This window comes from Rhinoderma darwinii, chromosome 2 (genome assembly GCF_050947455.1).
Source record: "Rhinoderma darwinii isolate aRhiDar2 chromosome 2, aRhiDar2.hap1, whole genome shotgun sequence".
In the NCBI taxonomy this organism is placed as follows: domain Eukaryota; kingdom Metazoa; phylum Chordata; class Amphibia; order Anura; family Rhinodermatidae; genus Rhinoderma; species Rhinoderma darwinii.
In genome coordinates this window covers 180,706,803-180,727,064 of record NC_134688.1, presented here as the reverse complement: position 1 = coordinate 180,727,064, position 20,262 = coordinate 180,706,803, and positions in this window count along the sequence as shown.

Sequence of the window (20,262 nt, the reverse complement as noted above, 5' to 3'; positions counted from 1 at the left end):
TCAATAACACCTTCACATGATTGGCAAGTCACCATCCCGCACAAGATCCTACTGCACGGCTGACAGCCGTCAGCTGTATAGCTAACAGCACGGTTGTGTTGGAAGCGCGCCCTGTTGTGTCTCACTTAGCAGCTGGGTGTGTTCCCCTCATCTAGCTGCTACGTTCTATCCTGACCGCCGGTGAATTCTCCGTGCGGTCTTCGCAGTGCTGCTACCCCGTTTACCTACGGGAGAAGAACGCGGCTCCTGAAATACTCTGTGCTGCCTTAAACTCTGTGGACAGGTCAGGATCCTGTTTTTTTAAAATGCTGCTGGGGAACCCGCTCGATCCACTATATAAGGCTGCGCCTCCATCCTCTTCTTCCCCAGTCACTTATTCCCAAGCACTGTAAACTTTCAGATTGGTTGCGCTGTGAATATTCGGAGAACGTGATTGGTTTATGTGCAGGGTAATGAACATACAGACAAGCAGTAGAAGACTGAATTCAATGAAATGCTCAGCCCTTAGTCAGTCTTCTACTGCTCGTCCGTATGTTCATTACCCTGCACATAAACCAATCACGTTCTCCGAATATTCACAGCGCAACCAATCTGAAAGTTTACAGTGCTTGGGAATAAGTGACTGGGGAAGAAGAGGATGGAGGTGCAGCCTTATATAGTGGATCGAGCAGGTTCCCCAGCATCATCTGGTGACAGAGCCTCTTTAAATAGTTCTTGCATAATTTGGAGGTGTGCTTTGGGTCATTGTCCTGTTGTAGGATGAAATTGGCTCCAATCAAGTGCTGTCCACAGGGTATGGCGTTGCAAAATGGAGTGATAGCCTTCCTTATTCAAAATCCCATTTACCTTGTACAAATCTCCCACTTTACCAGTACCAAAGCAACCCCAGATCATCACATTACCTCCACCATGCTTGACAGATGGCGTCAGGAACTCTTCCAACATCTTTTCAGTTCTCTGTCTCACAAATGTTCTTCTGTGTGATCCAAACACCTCAAACTTCGATTCGTCTGTCCAATCTTCCTCTGTCTGATGTCTGTGTGCTTTTGCCCATATTAATCTTTTCCTTTTTATTAGCCAGTCTCAGATATGGCTTTTTCTTTGCCACTCTGCCTTGAAGGCCAGCATCCCGGAGTCGCCTCTTCACTGTAGACGTTGATACTGGCGGTTTGCGGGTACTATTTAATGAAGCTGCCAGTTGAGGACCTGTGAGGCGTCTATTTCTCAAACTAGAGACTCTAATGTACTTGTCTTGTTGCTCAGTTGTGCAGCGGGGCCTCCCACTTCTCTTTCTACTCTGGTTAGAACCTGTTTGTGCTGTCCTCTGAAGGGAGTAGTACACACCGTTGTAGGAAATCTTCAGTTTCTTGGCAATTACTCGCATGGAATAGCCTTCATTTCTAAGAACAAGAATAGACTGTCGAGTTTCACATGAAAGCTCTCTTTTTCTAGCCATTTTGAGAGTTTAATCGAACCCACAAATGTAATGCCCCAGATTCTCAACTAGCTCAAAGGAAAGTCAGTTTTATAGCTCCTCTAAACAGCAAAACTACAGCGGTGCTAACATAATTGCACAAGGGTTTTCAAGTGTTTTCTAATCATCCATTAGCCTTCTAACATAGTTAGCAAACACAATGTACCATTAGAACACTGGAGTGATGGTTGCTGGAATTGGGCCTCTATACACCTATGTAGATATTGCATTAAAAACCAGAAGGTTGCAGCTAGAATAGTCATTTAGCACATTAACAATGTATAGAGTGTATTTCTGATTTAATTTAATGTCATCTTCATTGAAAAAAAACTGCTTTTCTTTCAAAAATAAGGAAATTTCTAAGTGACCCTAAACTTTTGAAAGGTAGTGTATATACACATAGTCACAAATGGGGATTTCTCCACCTATAGGCAACACACCTGTCATACAACAAAACCTATAACTAGGAGTCTGACACACGAGAAATGGGTTAAAAAATATGAAAGTTTATTGAATCAGTTAAAATAAACACATATGTAAAATTAATAGAGATGTAAACCACAAGAAACAACGGACAGCCAGAACACATGTCACACAGAACAACACTGTGCGAACAGGCTGAGCACACCTGTGTTAAGTAACAGTCATAATGGTGTTCAAACAGCCAACCATGGGTCACTAAGAGGTACTGAGAGACAAATGCATCAAAAGTATATACACATTTGTAATTTAGTCTACACAGTATGTCTAGGACAGTAGTACATCACAGTTCCAAAGAGAACAAGTACAGCGAGTGACGGGAAATAGAGATATATCCTAATAAACTGCATAATGTGCACATGTCTCTTACCCATGACAGAGTGCAAGTGACTGGCGTCCACCCCGACGCGCGTTTCGGCCCGGAAGCCTTCGTCTGGGGGTTAGTATAGATTCGGGCAAGCTGGTTACGTGTGGACCCCATCTACAATCCCCATTGGTTAGACAGTTTTGTCCTAGATTGCAAGTTACATGCGTTTATCATCTGATGCTGCATATGTCGGTTCACCAGCGCTACCACCTCCATAAGTTGGGTAAGAGCTAGTTTCCACTTACGAGCACCTTGCGAGAGGCCGTCAAAATATGCGCTCAAATGCACCTTACGTCAAGGAGAATATTTTTTTGGGCCTTAACGTAGTACTGCTGATGCAGGCAAAGGTGGAATATTAAAGCCAGCAATTTGTGACATGAAATAAAATGCTGAGTTCCACAATGGAGCCAGATAAGTGTAGCGCCCCGGGCCCTCGGGTTTACTCGCCTCCCGACGCCTGCAGCCATGGATCTGTGAGCGCTGGCCTCCGTCTCCCTCCTAGGAGATGCCAGCGCTCACTTCCGCTCCGTTCGGCTGGGTCCCGTAGGGTGCGTGCGCACGGCCTTTAAGGGCCAGCGCGCGCAATTAGGAAATCGTCATCACTATCAACTGCCACGATTTCCTGGCCTAATCCTTGCCTGAGCGTTGTTAGTCTTTCCCAGTCTGTCTCGCAAATGGTCCCTTAGTCTCTCCCGTTCCAGATATTTCCCATGCCCTGCTACCGTTCCTGTATTCCGTATTGTTCCTGTGCCTACCAGCGTTCAAGTGTCTTCCGCAACATCAAGTGCCATCTGCCACGCCAAGTGTCATCTGCCACGTCAAGTGTCTACCGCTTCATCGGATACTGCCCGCCACGTCTGGTGCCTCTTGCCGCACCTGCCTCCATCCGTGCTGAAGCCACAGCCACCGCCCGGACTATTTCAGGTACCCAAGCATTACTGTCTGCCATTTACTTCCGCATAGAATGTGACCTGGTCAGCTGCCTCCCCGCTACGGCGGAGCGGCCTAGTGGGTCCACATACCCTGTGCCCGTGATAGTACGCTCAGGCCATGGAACCCGCTGACCAGCCCAAGACCCCAGTACAGGAGATTCAGACAGAGATGCATGACCTACGCACACGTCAGGATCAACTCCTTGAGGCGGTGAATTCTATCCTGGTCTGTCTGGATCTACTCGCTGTTCCACCCCTGGTTCTTCCTCCTGAAGCTGCTGCCGTGCCACTGCCCGTTGCTCCCCCTCTTTGTTCCGGATCCTCAGTTCCTCTGCCTCTTCCTCCTCGCTACGACGGTGATCCCAGAGCATGTAGAGGATTTCTTAATCAATGCACGGTGCATTTTAGACTACGGCCTCATCTCTTCCCCTCCGAGGAGGCCAAAGTGGCATTTATTATCTACCTCCTCGCTGGCAAGGCCCTCGCATGGACGAACCCAATCTTGGAGCAACAAGGACCTGTATCCTCGGACCTAGCCTTGTTCCTGCAGTCCTTTCGTGCCGTGTTCGAGGAGCCGGGTCGAACATCCTCTGCCGCAGCCACTCTGTTGACCCTCAAGCAAGAAGGCTCCACAATAGGGGAGTATGCGATCTTCCGTACCCTAGCAGCCGAGCTGGCATGGAACAATGAGGCACTGGTGGCGACCTTCTGGCAGGGACTGTCCTCTCACATCAAGGACGAACTGGCGGCCTGTGACCTTCCTTCTACCTTGGATGCCCTCATCCTGTTAGCCACCCAGGTTGATATGAGAATCCGGGAGCGCTCTCAAGAGGTTCGTCAGGAGAGCCGCGCCCACAGACCAGCACCCTCTGCCCAGAGACCACTATTGTCCACTCCTAGTGCGCTAGCTGAGGAACCCATGCAGGTAGACAGAGTCCGGTTATCTGAACAGGAGAAGCAGCGCAGACGCTCCTCTGGACTTTGAATGTATTGTGGCCTCAAGGGTCATTTTGTGCGCCAATGCCCACAAAAACCGGGAAACTCCAGTACCTAGGGTTGGTCGGAGAGGCAACTCTAGGTGGAACGTCTCCAAACGTTAAAACCTTTTCCAAATTATCGATACCTGTGGCCATCGTCACCGGACAGACATCACATCCTTCCTCCGCCTATGTTGACTCTGGAGCAGCTGCTAATTTTATCCACCAGGATCTAGTGGATCGGTTTCAACTACCCACAGTCCGTCTGGAGAGACCCCTGGCAGTTGCCTCTGTGAACGGTCTACCGTTGCATGATCATGCTAATCACAGAGCCGTTGACACTACGGGTCGGAGCTCTTCACTCAGAACAGATCACCTTCCTGGTACTACCCAAGGCCATCAATCCTATCCTGCTGGGTCTGCCATGACACTACACGCCCGTCTACACGCCCTGACACTCGATTGGAGTTCTGGAGAAGTTCTTCAATGGGGTTCCAGTAGCCATTGCCTGTCAAGTCCGTCCTGTTGTGCCCCCTCTGCCTCAGTCACTCTCCGATCTACCTTCTCAGTATGCCAGTTTTGCGGATGTCTTTTGCAAACGAGAGGCTGAGACGTTGCCTCCACATCAGAATTATGACTGTCCCATTGAACTGGTTCCCAATGCTTCTCTTCCCCGTGGACGAGTATATCCTCTCTCCTTGCCAGAGACTTTATCGATGTCAGCCTATACCAAGGAGAAATTGGAGAGGCGTTTTATTCGAAAATCTTCCTCCCCAGCCGGGGCAGGCTTCTTCGTTAAAAAGAGAGATGGATCGCTCCGACCCTGCATTGACTACCGTGGTCTCAATCAGATCACGGTCAAGAACAAAAACCCGTTGCCACTCATTTCCGAGCTGTTTAATCGCATACGAGGAGCCAACATTTTTTCCAAGCTAGATCTGCGGGGGGCTTATAATCTAATCCGGATTCGCCGGGGTGACGAATGGAAGACGGCATTTAACACCCGCGATGGGCACTACGAATACCTAGTGATGCCCTTCGGACTGTGTAATGCTCCCGCAGTATTTCAGGTGTTCGTTAATGATATCTTCCGAGATCTCCTCTATATGTGTGTTGTAGTTTATCTCGATATTCTAATTTTCTCCACAGATCTTATGACCCATCGGAGGCATGTTCGTCAAGTTCTTCTGCGACTAAGAGAGAATCGCTTGTATGCCAAGTTCGAGAAATGCACCTTTGAAAAGAGGTCTTTGCCCTTCCTGGGCTATGTCATCTCGGATCAAGGTCTTAAGATGGACCCTGAGAAGTTAAAGTCTGTCCTGGAATGGCCACGTCCTCAAGGCCTAAGGGCCATGCAGCGGTTCCTGGGTTTCGCCAATTTCTTCTGGCGGTTTATTCCGAACTTTTCTTCTCTGACTGCCCCCATCTCTACCCTTTCCAAGAAGGGTGTAAACGCCAAGGTATGGACTCCAGAGGCAGAGTCCGCATTCATTAGCCTCAAGAAAGCCTTCACTTCTGCTTCTATCCTCCATCATCCTGACGTATCTCAGCAGTTCTCACTAGAAGTGGACGCTTCCTCTGTTGGTGCAGGTGCACTTCTGTTCCAGAGGAGCTCCAAAGGAAAGGCAGTTGTATGTGGCTACTACTCAAGACTGTTTTCCTCTGCTGAGCGCAATTACTCCATTGGAGATCGGGAGCTCCATTATTACTCCATTGGAGATCAAATTGGCCCTGGAGGAGTGGAGACATCTTCTGGAGGGCGCTGCTCACCCCATCCTGATCTTCACCGACCACAAGAATCTTACTTACCTTCAGTCCGCTCAAAGACTGAATCCTCGTCAAGCCAGGTGGTCACTGTTCTTCACCCGTTTCCAATTTTTGCTCCACTACCGTCCCGCTGACAAGAATGTGAGGGCCGATGCCCTGTCCAGATCATTTGAGACGGAAGACACGGTGGAGTCCCTTCAGACGATCATAGACCCATCCTGCGTTGTCACCACCAATCCTCTGCATCTTAGAAATATCCCTCCGGGGAGAACTTTTGTTCGGTTGGCAGACAGAAAAAGAATTCTCCGCTGGGGACACAGTTCTAAACTAGCTGGGCACGCCGGTGTCCGTAAAACCCAAGAACTGATCGCTCGTCACTTCTGGTGGCCCACGCTACCTAAGGATGTTCTGGACTTTGTCTCTGCTTGCACGGTCTGTGCCTCTAATAAAGTGACTCACTCCAAGCCTGCCGGCCTGCTTCAACCCCTGCATGTACCCAGTGCCCCCTGGCAGCACATCGCCATGGACTTCGTCACAGACCTTCCTCTCTCAGCAGGATGCAACACCATCTGGGTGGTGGTGGACCGGTTCTCTAAGATGGCACATTTTATCCCGCTGACCGGCCTACCCTCTGCTCCTCGACTGGCGAGTCTCTTCATTCACATCTTTCGCTTGCATGGCTTGCCTCTTCACATTGTGTCCGACCGGGGGGTTCAGTTTACCTCTAAGTTCTGGAGAGCCCTCTGTAAACTCCTGGATGTGAGTTTGGACTTTTCCTCTGCCTATCACCCCCAGTCCAATGGGCAAGTTGAGAGGATCAACCAGATCATGGAAAATTATCTCCGCCACTTCATCTCTTCACAGCACGATAACTGGGTACAGCTTCTTCCATGGGCCGAGTTTTCTTACAACAATCACACAAGTGAGTCCACCACTTCCACTCCGTTTCACATTGTGTAGTCAAAATCCCAGAGTTCCTCTTCCTGTATCAACTTCATCTCAGGTACCCGCTGCTGACTCTGCATATGGGGACTTCCTGCAAATCTGGCAACAGACCCGGTACTCTATTTTGCTGGCGGTAGATCGCATGAAGCGAAAGGCAGATACCAAGAGAAGAGAGCTGCCTCAGTATCGTCCTGGGACTAAGGTCTGGCTGTCCTCTCAGAACATTCACTTGAGGGTGCCTTCATACAAGTTTGCTCCCAGGTTCCTTGGTCCTTTCGAGATCCTGCAACAAATTAACCCTGTCTCCTATAAGCTGCGGCTGCCCCCTACCCTCAGAATCCCTAACTCCTTCCATGTGTCCCTCCTGAAACCAATGGTCCTGAACCGCTACAGCAAGACTTCTAGTTCCACAGTTGCTCCCAGCAGTCCTTCTGATGTATTCCAGGTAAAGGAGATCCTGGACCGCAAGAGGGTAGGAGGAAGGACTTTCTATTTGGTGGACTGGAGAGGGTTTGGTCCTGAGGAGAGGTTATGGGAGCCAGAAGAGAACCTCAGCACCCCTACTCTTATTCAAAAGTTCCTCTCTCACTCTGGCCCCAAGAAGAGGGGGCATAAGAGGGGGGATACTGTATCGGGTTTACTCACCTCCCGACGCCCGCAGCCATGGATCTGTGAGCGCTGGTCTCCGTCTCCCTCCTAGGAGATGCCAGCGCTCACTTCCGCTCTGTTCGGCTGGGTCCCGTAGGGTGCGTACGCACGCTCGCGACCGGCCTTAAAGGGCCAGCACGCGCAATTAGGAAATCGTCATCACTATCAACTGCCACGATTTCCTGGTCTATAAGAAGGCCCCTGGCCTTCTAATCCTTGCCTGAGCATTGTTAGTCTTTCCCAGTCTGTCTCGCAAATGGTCCCTTAGTGTCTCCCGTTCCAGATATTTCCCATGCCCTGTTACCGTTCCTGTATTCCGTATTGTTCCTGTGCCTACCAGCGTTCAAGTGTCATCTGTCACGTCATGTGCCATCTGCCACATCAAGTGCCATCTGCCACATCAAGTGCCATCTGCCACGTCTAGTGTCTTCTGCCACGCCAAGTGTCATCTGCCACGTCAAGTGTCTACCGCTTCATCGGATACTGCCCGCCACGTCTGGCGCCACTTGCCGCACCTGCCTCCATCCGTGCTGAAGCCACAGCCACCGCCCGGACTATTTCAGGTACCCAAGCATTACTGTCTACCATTTACTTCCGCATAGATTGTGACCTGGTCAGCTGCCTCCCCGTTACGGCGGAGTGGCCTAGTGGGTCCACATACCCTGTGCCCGTGACAATAAGGACAAGACAACCACATATGTAGCGTAGTTCCAGTATGTCCACAACCTCGCCAACATGTAAACTGATAATTAGGAATAATATGGGACAATCTTACAGGAGTTAAATACCATCACAATTGTATCTTTCTATTCTGTTCTGCATGATTTGTACAATTCAAGCATTTAATTTGACCAGTAAAAAGCTTCTCACCCCTCGTCCATAGAGTACGTGGATTGAAGCTCCTCCCACTTAACCATAAATACTGATTTTTATTTGGAGAGGTCTGAGCTCCTAGAGAAGCAGAAGTCAAAGATAATCCTCTAACGGCCATCCCTGTTCTCAAGAAAAATTCAACAATGAGTGGATACTGAGAATTACGGTGCTGTTTAACTATGGTTGAAAGAAAAGGTCTAATTTTCAAGAACTGGTAAAACATAGAGTAGGGTTAGGAAAAACGAAGAAGAATAAAGGATTGTTATACAGATGAGCTAAAGTATCAATACCTCTCGAAGTCCATTCGCCAAGATCTAAGAAAAGTATATGGTATTCCAAAAATGAGTGAAAGAATATCAGTCAGGGAAGGTATAAAAAAAAAAAACCTTCTTTGTAAGTATAATAGACCTCCACATAGAACTGGTGGCTTGCATAGTAGATAACATTAGTTGGGAACCAAATGTTTTAAGAGCTTGAGCGGCTAAAAATTATTTGAGACGACCCTTCAACAAATGACTCCTCCAAAATACAGTCATTGTTGAGGACTAGACGGTGGCCACCATACGTTAATTTGATTACTAAGTTAGCCTTATAATACCTGGGTAGTTTTGTCACCCCCAACCCACGGTGTCGTATAGATGGGTACGATGCAGATTTGTTAGCTATAGGTCTATAAGATCCCCAAATAAAGTGCAGCATATCAGTTTGGAGTTGGTGAAGAAGTTTTGATTGGTTTACATATATGTAGACGTCTAAATTCATATACACCGTGTACCAAATTATTATGCACATTGGATTTAAGTGTCATAAACATTTAATTATTAGTTTTTCAATTAAACTCATGGATGGTATTGTGTCTTAGGGCTCTTTGGATCATTGTAATCAATCTCAGACACCTGTGATAATTAGTTTGCCAGGTGTGCCCAATCAAGGGAAAACTACTTAAGAAGGACGTTCCACATTATTAAGCAGGCCACAGGTTTCAAGTAATATGGGAAAGAAAAAGGATCTCTGCTGCCGTAAAGCGTGAAATAGTGCAATACCTTGGACAAGGTATGAAAATATTGGATATTTCAAGAAAACTTAAGCGTGATCATCGTACTGTGAAAAGATTTGTGGCTGATTCAGAGCACAGACGGGTTCGTTCAGATAAAGGCATAATGAGGAAGGTTTCTGCCAGACAAATTAATAGGATTAGGAGAGCAGCTGCTAAAATGCCATTGCAAAGCAGCAAACAGGTATTTGAAGCCACTGGAGTCCCGCGAACCTCAAGGTGTAGGATCCTCCAGAGGTTTGCAAGTGTACATAAAGCTATTATTCGGCCACCCCCAAACCATTCTCACAAGCAGAAACGGTTGCAGTTGGCTCAGAAATACATGAAGACTAATTTTCAAACCGTGTTGTTTACTGATGAGTGCCGTGCAACCCTGGATGGTCCAGATGGATGGTAGTAGTGGATGGTTGGTCCCAACAAAGCTACGACCACCATGTCCCAACAAGGCTGCGACGTCAGCAAGGAGGTGGCGGAGTCATGTTTTGGGCTGGAATCATGGGGAGAGAGCTGGTAGGCCCCTTTAGGGTCCCTGACAGTGTGAAAATGACCTCTGCAAAGTACGTAGAGTTTATGACTGACCACTTTCTTCCGTGGTACAAAAAGAACCGTGCCTTCCGTGGCAAAATTATCTTCATGCATGACAATGCTCCATATCATGCTGCAAAGAATACCTGTGTCATTGGCTGCTATGGGAATAAAAGGAGAGAAACTCATGGTGTGGCCCCCATGTTCCCCTGACCTCAACCCTATTGAGAACCTTTGGAGCATCCTCAAGAAAAAATATCTATGAGGGTGGGAGGCAGTTCACATCAAAACAGAAGCTCTGGGTGTAAAGGATCTGCCAGGCACAACTTCTGTGTATACGCCCATAGGTAATCAGTCTGCACCTGAGTCTATGTCTCTGAGACTGACTCCATCTTCCACCACTCAGGATGGCAGGCTTAGGAGTGGGAGAGCCTATCGCAGCCTGGCCAGACGGAGCTAGCTCCCGCCCTCTGTCTATTTATACCTGCCTTTCCTGTTCCTCCTTTGCTTGTGATTCTTCTCGTGTGGTTTCCTGGCCCAGCTACAGCTTCTACTATTTGATCCTGCTCCATACTGACCCTGGCTTACTGACTACTCTCCTGCTCTGCGTTTGGTACCTCGTTCACTCCTGGTTTGACTCGGCGTTCACCACTCTTGTTGCTCACGGTGTTGCCGTGGGCAACTGCCCCATTTCCCTTAGCTTTGTGTACCCTTGTCTGTTTGTCTCGTGCACTTACTGAGCGTAGGGACCGCCGCCCAGTTGTACCCCGTCGCCTAGGGCGGGTCGTTGCAAGTAGGCAGGGACAGAGTGGCGGGTAGATTAGGGCTCACTTGTCCGTTTCCCTACCCCCATCATTACACTGGGAGGTTATTCTGACATCCTGCAAAGATATTCAAGCAGAAACTGTCCAAATACTCACAAATTCAATGGATGCAAGAATTGTGAAGGTGATATCAAAGAAGGGGTCCTATGTTAACATGTAACTTGGCCTGCTAAGTTTTTTTTCATTGAAAGAGCTTTTGATTTTTGTAAATATGACCACCTGATGCTGCAAATTCAACAAATTACCATTTTAGTTCTGTAATGTCGGGGTAGGGAGACAGACAGGTGAGCCCTAATCTACCCGCCACTCAGTCCCTTCCTACTTGCACGGCCCGTCCTAGACGACAGCGTACAACTGGGCGACGGTCCCTACGCTCAATTTGTGCACGACAGACAAACAGACAAGGGTAACCAGAAGCTAAGGGAAATGGGGCAGTTGCCCACTGCAACACCGTGAGCAACAAGAGTAGTGAACGAGCCGAGTCAAACCAGGAGTGTACGTGGTGCCAAACGCAGAGCAGGAGAGTAGTCGGTAAAGCCAGGGTCAATATGAAGCAGAGGTCAATAGGAACAGCAGAGTCAGGAAGCAAGAGAATCACAGGCAAAGGACAAACAGCAAATGAAGGTATAAGTAGACCAAGGGCGGGAGCTAGGACCGTCTGGCCTGGCTGTGATAGGTTCTCCCACTCCTCAGCCTACCAGCCTGAATGGTAGCAGAACGAGTCACTCTAGCAGACCTAGGAACAGGTGCAGGCTGATTAACCACGGGCGTTGACACAGAAGCTGTGTCTGGCAAATCCTTTACAAGTTCTCTTTACAACCTTTAAAATGTTTTGATCTCTGTTGTGCATAATAATTTGAAACAGTGCATTTTGAGTTTTTTACTTCTAAAAAAAAAATCTGCTATCATTAGGAGTTTTGTTCAATAAAATTTGCATTATACTCCAATGGTTGATGGCTTGAAGATTATACTGACTGTCATTTGCATCGAATATTTAGGAAAATCTGTGAAAAATAACATTTGCATAATAATTTGGAACGCAGTGTAGTATCTGAAACGTCTATGGCCGCTGTCTGTCGTTCTAACTTACCCCTCGACGACCGCTGCCATGGACATCTTGCTGCTGTGCTGCGTCGTCCCCGTGTGAGGCGCCGGCACTCACTTCCGGGTATCGAGACTGTCTCCCGGAGGGTGCGCGCATCGCCCATGCCCGCTCTTAAAGGGCCAGCGCGTGCACATGAAAACCAACATCATCAACTCACATGATTTCCTGGACTATAAGAAGGCAAAGAAAAAGAAACTTGGTTGAACAAAACCAGCACACTTTGGGTAAGATATTAGTAACAAAATACAAAATATTTAATTATTAAAATTGTTGACATTAGTCAATGAAATCAGAAACTACAAGAAACACATGTCCATGTTATAATAAACTCAATATTCTGATATCACCAATGATATAAATACATGCATCCAAGCAGTCTTTATCCTTTCCAGGACATAGAAAATGTTGGGCTAGTGAATAAGTCATCCACATGTAGGTAAAATAAACGGATTGTGTAGATATGTGCCAAGATGAAAAAGGCAGATCAATCCCTTTAGGAGATTAATGCAATCAGGTTCACTTCATGTAGTTGCGGAAGAGATGTGTGAGACACTCCCCAGGTGAAACCAGCAAGCAGTGATTCCAGCCTCGTGGTTGAGTATTCATCCACCAATACCTTAAAATTGGAGATGTAACGCAGGTCCCAAAAACGTCCTTCAGGACGGGGTCCAGTTAGAACAAAGTCCGGACAATCCTCAATCAACCGCAATATTCATCATAGCCTTTGCAGCTTGGTCTGGATCTGTCTGCCTTTACATATCCTCGCATTCAGTTATGGTGCAGGTTGAAGTAAGCTTGTTCCAGCCTAGAGTCGGGTCCGGAACAGGTACACGGTGTGTGACGTCAATCACACGTGTCAAGAGAGAATTCGATTGGCTAACGCGTTTCATCCCTTCCGGGACTTCCTCAGAGCCGTTATAGCCCTCCAGGTATGTACAGTTTATATAGGGTTGATTCCCAATTTAAATTAGCACTCCAATAAATTTTCGAGGTGAAAGAAGACATTTCTCAGGGTTGTAAAATCATGATAAATACATATCTATACATCTCGGGTCATCCCCTTAAACTAGTACTTTTGGATTCGATAATTTAGTATAGTATACCATTCAGTGTTTTAACATAAATTTTTAACCAATAGGTAAATTTATAAAGGCTGAGGTAGAGAAAATGACTCTACCAATATTGTACATTTTATTTCAAATCAAAATTACCATTATATTATAAATTATCCAAATATCTCCATTTCTGAAAACATTACATTGCAAATTCTTACAATCCCCAAATCCAATGCTGGGTAGAAAATTCATAAGTAAAATCTCTATATTTGCTTGTGGACAGATGTTTCACAAAATAAATCAAGAAAAAGGAAAAATTCTAATTATAAACCAAAAAAGGGGGGGGGGAGGTAAGAAAGAGAACAACAAAAAAAATGACACATGGCCAAAGTTTAGAGCTTGTTTGTATATTGTTTATCCACGCCCAGGTAAAGAGTCTAATATACTGACAGGGTTGTGTAGTAGCCGAACAGCATAATTGGAAAGGAGATGGGAAGAAAAAAGCCCCCCAAAAAACCTGTGAGGTGACCGGGAGCCACTCAAGGATAAGCATATGCCATCCCATACCAGGTCCCCATCAACCCACGGGGAGGAGTGGATGCAAGGAACGATCCACAATGGGGAGACTAGAAATAGAGCACAGATCACAAAGAAGACATAAATAAGGAGTTGATTTAGACACTGGTATGCAGTCATCAAACCAATAGTCCTATATAAAGAGAGAGGGGGAAATAGAAGGCCACCGCCCTTCGACCCTCGCCTGAGCGTTGTTGTTTCCCAAAGTTTGTCTTGCAAATGGTCTCCTAAGTGTATTCCAGTTCCCAGTTTTCCCCGTACCTGTATCCAGTGCTGTACTGGTCAACGGCCGTGCTGAGCTGCTGTCGTGTCATGCTGCATTCCTCGCCTGTTCTGCTACTTCACGCCTGACGTCTACCTGATGCCTGGCGCAGCCGAGCTTGCCTTGCTACTGTCTAAATTACCTCAGGTACCCTTTCTGGACTATAGACTCTGTACCATACCTGTTTGGCCAGCTTCCATCCCGCTACGCGGTACGGCCCAGTGGGCCCACACCCCGCACCGTAACAGTACGCTCAGGCCATGAACCCCGCTGGTTAATTTAAGGGCATGTCACCCTCCCAAGCCATGCAGGCTGACCGGCAGGATCTCCGAGCCAAACAGGATCAACTTTTTGTGGCAGTGTACTCCATGGTACAGCAGCTAGGTGGGCTAGCTGCTGCCCTTCCTGCTCCTATGCAAGCTCCCCCAATCGACCCTCCCGCAACACCACCTGGCGGTTCCGATTCGGATCCTCGGTTCTCGCTTCCATTACCTTCTCGGTTCCATGGAGACGCAAGTACGTGCAGGGGATTTCTGAACCAATGCTATATCCATTTTACCCTGCACGCCCGAGCGTTTCCGTCGGATGGAACCAAGATCGCCTTTATCGTGTCTCTACTTGCTGGCAAGGCCCTGGCATGGGCGTACCCAATCTGAGACCGTCAGAGACCCAAGACTTCCAGGAGTTTGTTTGGTTGCTCCGTACTGTTTTTGAGGAGCCAGGGCGAGTCTCGTCGGCAGCCACTGATATCTTCAACCTTCGCCAAGGGGACACCTCCGTGGGCAAATACACCATCCAGTTCCGGACCCTGGCAGGAGAGCTGTCCTGGAACAATGAGGCCTTGGTGGCATCATTCTGGCATGGTCTATCCCACGAGATCTACCACCTGCCTTGGACGACCTGATTCTGCTGCGTGGATATAAGGCTCAGGGAGAGATCTCATGAGGTTCGACAGGAGAGACGGCTCCCTAGATTGGCGTCCAACTTCCAGCAACCCCTCTTGCCGCCCTCTACTGCCTTGCCCGAGGTTCCGATGCAAGTGGATCACCTAAAATTGTCTGTACAAGAGAAATAGCGCAGGCACACCTCTGGACTCTGTCTATACTGCGGCCTCGCTGGCCATGTCGTACGTCCACTAAAGCCAATAAAAAACAACGCCTAGGTTTGGTTGGAGAGAGAAACCTGGGTGCTACTGCATTTAATCGTGAACTCTCCTCCAAACGGTTTATTCCCATGACCATGATTGCTGGCGAGAAGCCCCATCCGGTCTCTGCCTACCTGCAGTTAATTTCCTTGTGGATCTTCTCCAGTTTCCCACTGTCCTGCTGAAAAGGCCGTTGATCATTGCCTAGGTAGATGGACTGCCATTGCCTGACCCAGTTTTGTCTGTGACCAAGCCATTGAGACTTCAAGTGGGAGCTCTTCACACTGAGCTCATCTCCCTGTTTGTCCTGCCCAAGGCCGTCAACCCCGTGCTGCTGGGTTTGCCTTGGCTCCGTTTGCACGCCCCAGCCCTGGATTGGAACTCTGGAGAGGTTCTCCAGTGGGGTCCCAAGTGTCTCGACCGCTGTCTGGGTCATATCCATCCACCGCAGTCTCCTCCGCATCAGTCATTGGTAGGGTTGCCTTCTTGTTTCTCTATGTTCTCTGATGTCTTCAATAAGAGGGAAGCAGAGGCCTTGCCGCCACATCGAGCATATGATTGTCCGATCGACTTGGTTGCTGATTCATCTCCTCGCGGTAGAGTATACCCTCTCTCCTTACCAGTGACTCAGTCTATGTTGACCTACATTAAGGAGAATCTGGAGAGGGGCTTCATTCGTAAATCCTCATCCCTGGGCGGAGCTGGGTTTTTCTTTGTCATAAAGAAGGATGGATCCCTCCGACCCTGCATTGATTACCGAGGCCTCAATCAGATCACGGTGAAGAACAGGTACCCAATGCCTTTGATTTCGGAGCTGTTTGATCGCATGCGGGGGACAAAAAATATTTCTAAACTGGACTTGCGGGGGGCCTACAACCTGATTCGGATTCGTCAGGGTGAGGAGTGGAAGACCGCATTTAATACACGTGATGGGCGCTATGAATACCTAGTTATGCCCTTCGGCCTGTGTAACGCCCCCGCGGTGTTTCAAGAATTTGTCAATGACATTTTTCATGCTCTCCTTTATATCTGTGTTGTGGTGTATCTCGATGACATTTAGATTTTTTTCCCAGATCCAGTAACTCATCAGAGTCATGTCCGCCAGGTGTTGCTTCATTTAAGGGAGAATCATCTTTATGCCAAGCTGGAGAAGTGCGTGTTTGAAAAAAGATCTCTTCCCTTCCTGGGCTACATCATCTCCGATCAGGGCCTCAAGATGGACCCTGAGAAGGTAAAGGCTGTCTTGGAATAGCCACGCCCCCAAGGCTTAAGGGCCATACAACGCTTCCTGGGATTCGCCAACTTCTACCAGCTGTTCATCCCCAACTTCTCGTCATTGACAGCCGCCATCTCTTCCCTCACAAAAAAAGGGTATGAATACCAAGGTGTGGACTCCGGAGACAGAAGCCGCATTTGAGACCTTAAAAAAAGCCTTCACGTCAGCCTCTATTCTTCACCACCCTGATTTATCCCTACAGTTTTCATTAGAGGTGGATGCTTCCTCTGTTGGTTCGGATGCACTGTTGTTCCAGAGAGGTTCAAAAGGGAAGACTGTGATATGTGGCCACTATTCCAAGCTGTTTTCTTCCGCAGAGCGCAACTACTCAATTGGGGATCGGGAGTTACCGGCCATCAAGCTGGCATTGCAGCAGTGTAGACACCTACTGGAAAGCGCAGTCCATCCTATCCTGGTCTTCACGGATCACAAGAACCTGACCTATCTACAGACGGCTCAACGGTTGAATCCTCGTCAAGCCAGGTGGTCATTGTTCTTTGCTCGGTTCCGGTTTGAACTGTACTACCGACCTGCCGACAAGAATGTGAGGGCCGATGCCTTGTCTATATAATTTGAAACAGAGGACATTGTGGAGTCCCCACAGAATATTATTGATTCTTCCTAAATCTTCTCTGTGAACCCTCTGCAGATTAGAGACATTCCTCCAGGAAGCACTTTTGTACATCTGGCAGACAGAGGAAAAATCCTTCGCTGGGGTCACAGTTCCAAGCTGGCAGGTCATGCGGGTGTTCATAAGACCCAAGACCTAATCGCCTGTCAGTTCTGGTGGCCCACACTGCCCAAAGACGTCATGGACTTTGTCTCCTCATGTACGGTATGCGCAGCAAATAAAGTTGCCCACTCCAGACCAGCTAGTATGCTCCAACCACTGCCTGTGCCCGTTGCTCCCTGGCAGCATGTTGCAATGGACTTTGTCACAGATCTCCCTCTCTCTGCGGGTTGCAGTGTGATCTGGGTGGTGGTGGATCGATTCTCTAAAATGGCTCATTTTGTTCCTCTAACTGGCCTGCTTTCTGCTGCTCGATTTGGCCGACCTCTTCATACAACACATCTTCCGTCTGCACGGCTTGCCTCTGCATAATGTCTCGGATCGAGGGGTCCAGTTCAGAGCACTCTGCGGCCTCCTCGGTGTTAAGTTGGATTTCTCTTTGGCCTATCATCCCAAATCCAATGGGCAAATCGAGAGGATTAACCAAATTGTGGTGAACTATCTATGTCACTTTGTTTCCAGACGACATGATGACTGGGTGCAGCTGCTCCCGTGGGCAGAATTCTCCTATAATAACCATACTAGTGAGTCGAGCACCTCCAGTCCGTTCTTCATAGTCTACGGCCAACATCCTCAAATACCTCTTCTTGTCTCTACTATGTCCCAGGTGCCTGCAGTTGACTCGACCTTCAGGGACTTTCTGCAAATATAGCAACAGACCCGATCTTCTATTCTGCTGGCAGTTGATTGCATGAAAAGAAAAGTAGATACTAGAAGACAGGATCCTCCTCAGTTTTTTCCTGGTACGAAGGTCTGGTTGTCCTCAAAGAATATCCGGCTGAGGGTGCCGTCCTGCAAATTTGCTCCCAGGTTCCTCAGACCCTTCGAGATCCTGCTACAAATTAACCCGGTGTCTTACAAACTGCGGCTGCCTCCTACCCTCAAGATCCCTAACTCCTTCCATTTCTCCTTGCAGAAGCCCGTGGTCCAGGACCACTACTCTAGGGCTCCTTGTTCCACAGTGGCTCCTGGTGGCTAGTCAGGGACTTTCGAGATATGGGAGATTCTGGCCACCAAGAAGGTGGGAGGAAGGACGTTTTATTTGGTGGATTGGAGGGTATTCGGTCCAGAAGAGAGGTCTTGGGAGCCAAAGGAGAACATCGATGCCCCTGTCCTCATGAGGAAGTTTCTCTCCCGCTCTGGTCCCAAGAAGAGGGGGCGTAAGAGGGGGATACTGTAACATCTATGGCCGCGGTCCGTCGTTCTAACTTACCCCTCGACGACCACGGCCATGGACATCTTGCTGCTGTGGTGCGTCGTTCCCCTGTGAGGTGTCGGCACTCACTTCCGGGTATCGAGACTGTCTCCCCCGGAGGGTGCGCGCTCGTGCCTGCTCTTAAAGGGCCAGCGCGCACACATGAAGACCATTATCATCAACTCACATGATTTCCTGGACTATAAGAAGGCCACCACCCTTCTGATCCTCGCCTGAGCATTGTTGTTTCCCAAAGTTTGTCTTGCAAATGGTCTCCTAAGTGTCTTCCATTTCCCAGTGTTCCCCATACCGGTATCCCATGCTATCCAGTGCTATCCTGGTCAACTGCCGTGCTGAGCTGTTGTCGTGTCGTCCTGCATTCCACGCCTGTTCTGCTACTCTACGCCTGACGTCTACCTGCTGCCTGGTCCCAGCCGAGCCTGCCTTGCTACTGTCTACATTGCCTCAGGTACCCTTTCTGGACTATAGACTCTGTACCATACCTGTTTGGCCAGCTGCCATCCCGCTACGCGGCATGGCCCAGTGGGTCCATGCCCCGCACCGTGGCAGTATCCTAGGCAAGATAAGCACTTTTACAGCATTAATTCTTGCAATTGAAGACAGATGGTGTTTAGAGTTTGCATAATCGGCTTTCCATTCAGCCAATAAGGCTTGAAAGTTAGTAGTAATAAAATTGGCCATAGTATTCTACAAGAGAATCCCAGTAAAAAATAGTGTAGTACCGTGTTAGCCAGAGACAATATGAAATGTTAAATACTTTTGTGTCAAAAAAGACAAAAGTATAATAGGTATGATACCTTTATTGGCTAACCATAAAAGTCCCTACAAGATATGATTGGGGACCCACTAAAATTTCTAATGCATAAGTATCCTGTGCTTTCTCCTCTCCGGAATATAAAAAGGCAAGATGTGGGATTTGGAAACATTCAGTTTATAATACTATACAGAGGAAAATTCCATGAGAATATGAGTTGTCCCTGACAAGGAAGTCTCCGGCCAAAAACAGAATGACGTCATCAGCATAAAACCAATAACATGTTTTTTGGTGCCCTCCCTCAACCCTCTTCTCCCCGGTGAGGTCCTTAATCTTTCCGCCAGAGGTTCCATTATAAGAAGAAAAGAAGAGCAGACAGTGGGCAATCTTAAAGGGAATGTGTTGCCAGCAAAACATGTTGTTTTTTTTTTTATTAAACATTTAGTGTGTAGGTGATTAAACATTGTTCAAATTTTTTTTCTTTTTTTCACGAGTCAGGAAATATTATAAATTAGATTCTAATTTATAATATTTCCCAGTGCTGGTCACTAGATGGAGCTATTCCCAAAATTGCAGCATTGCATGTGGTAAAGCAACCACATTGCTTTTTGCTGCAAAATTGGGAAAAAAGCACTCGCTCTTGTGAGCTCTGAGAATCCCCCCCTCCTTTATCCTGGCTAGTGCCGGGATAAACGAGGGGATTGAACGGTCTAACCTCCTACACTGTGTGTCGCCATTTTTTGAGCTAACACACAGTGTAGTAGGTTTACATACAGTAGTAAACACACACGAACATACATAGAAATCTCTTACCTGCTCCCTCCGGCCCGTCCGCTCCGTCTGCTGCCGCTGGTCCAAGTGCACAAGTCCGGAAGCCGCGACCGGAAGTAGTAATCTTACTGTCCGGCCGCGACTTCCGGTCCACAGGAAAATGGCGCCGGACGGCGCGCATTTCAAATTGGACTGTGTGGGAGCGGCGCATGCGCCGTTCCCACACAGACGGCGTACACAGAAGTGGATGGGACGGGCCCCGTTCGCAGTCCCTATGGGACTGTGGCTGCCGTATTCCATGTCTGTATGTGTCGTTAATCGACACATACAGAAATGGAAAAAAAAAGAAAAAGTGTAAAAATAGAAAAAAGTAACACACAAACACACAAATAAATAAAAACGTTTTTAATAAAACACTAACATAAAACTGACATGAAATTTTTTTTT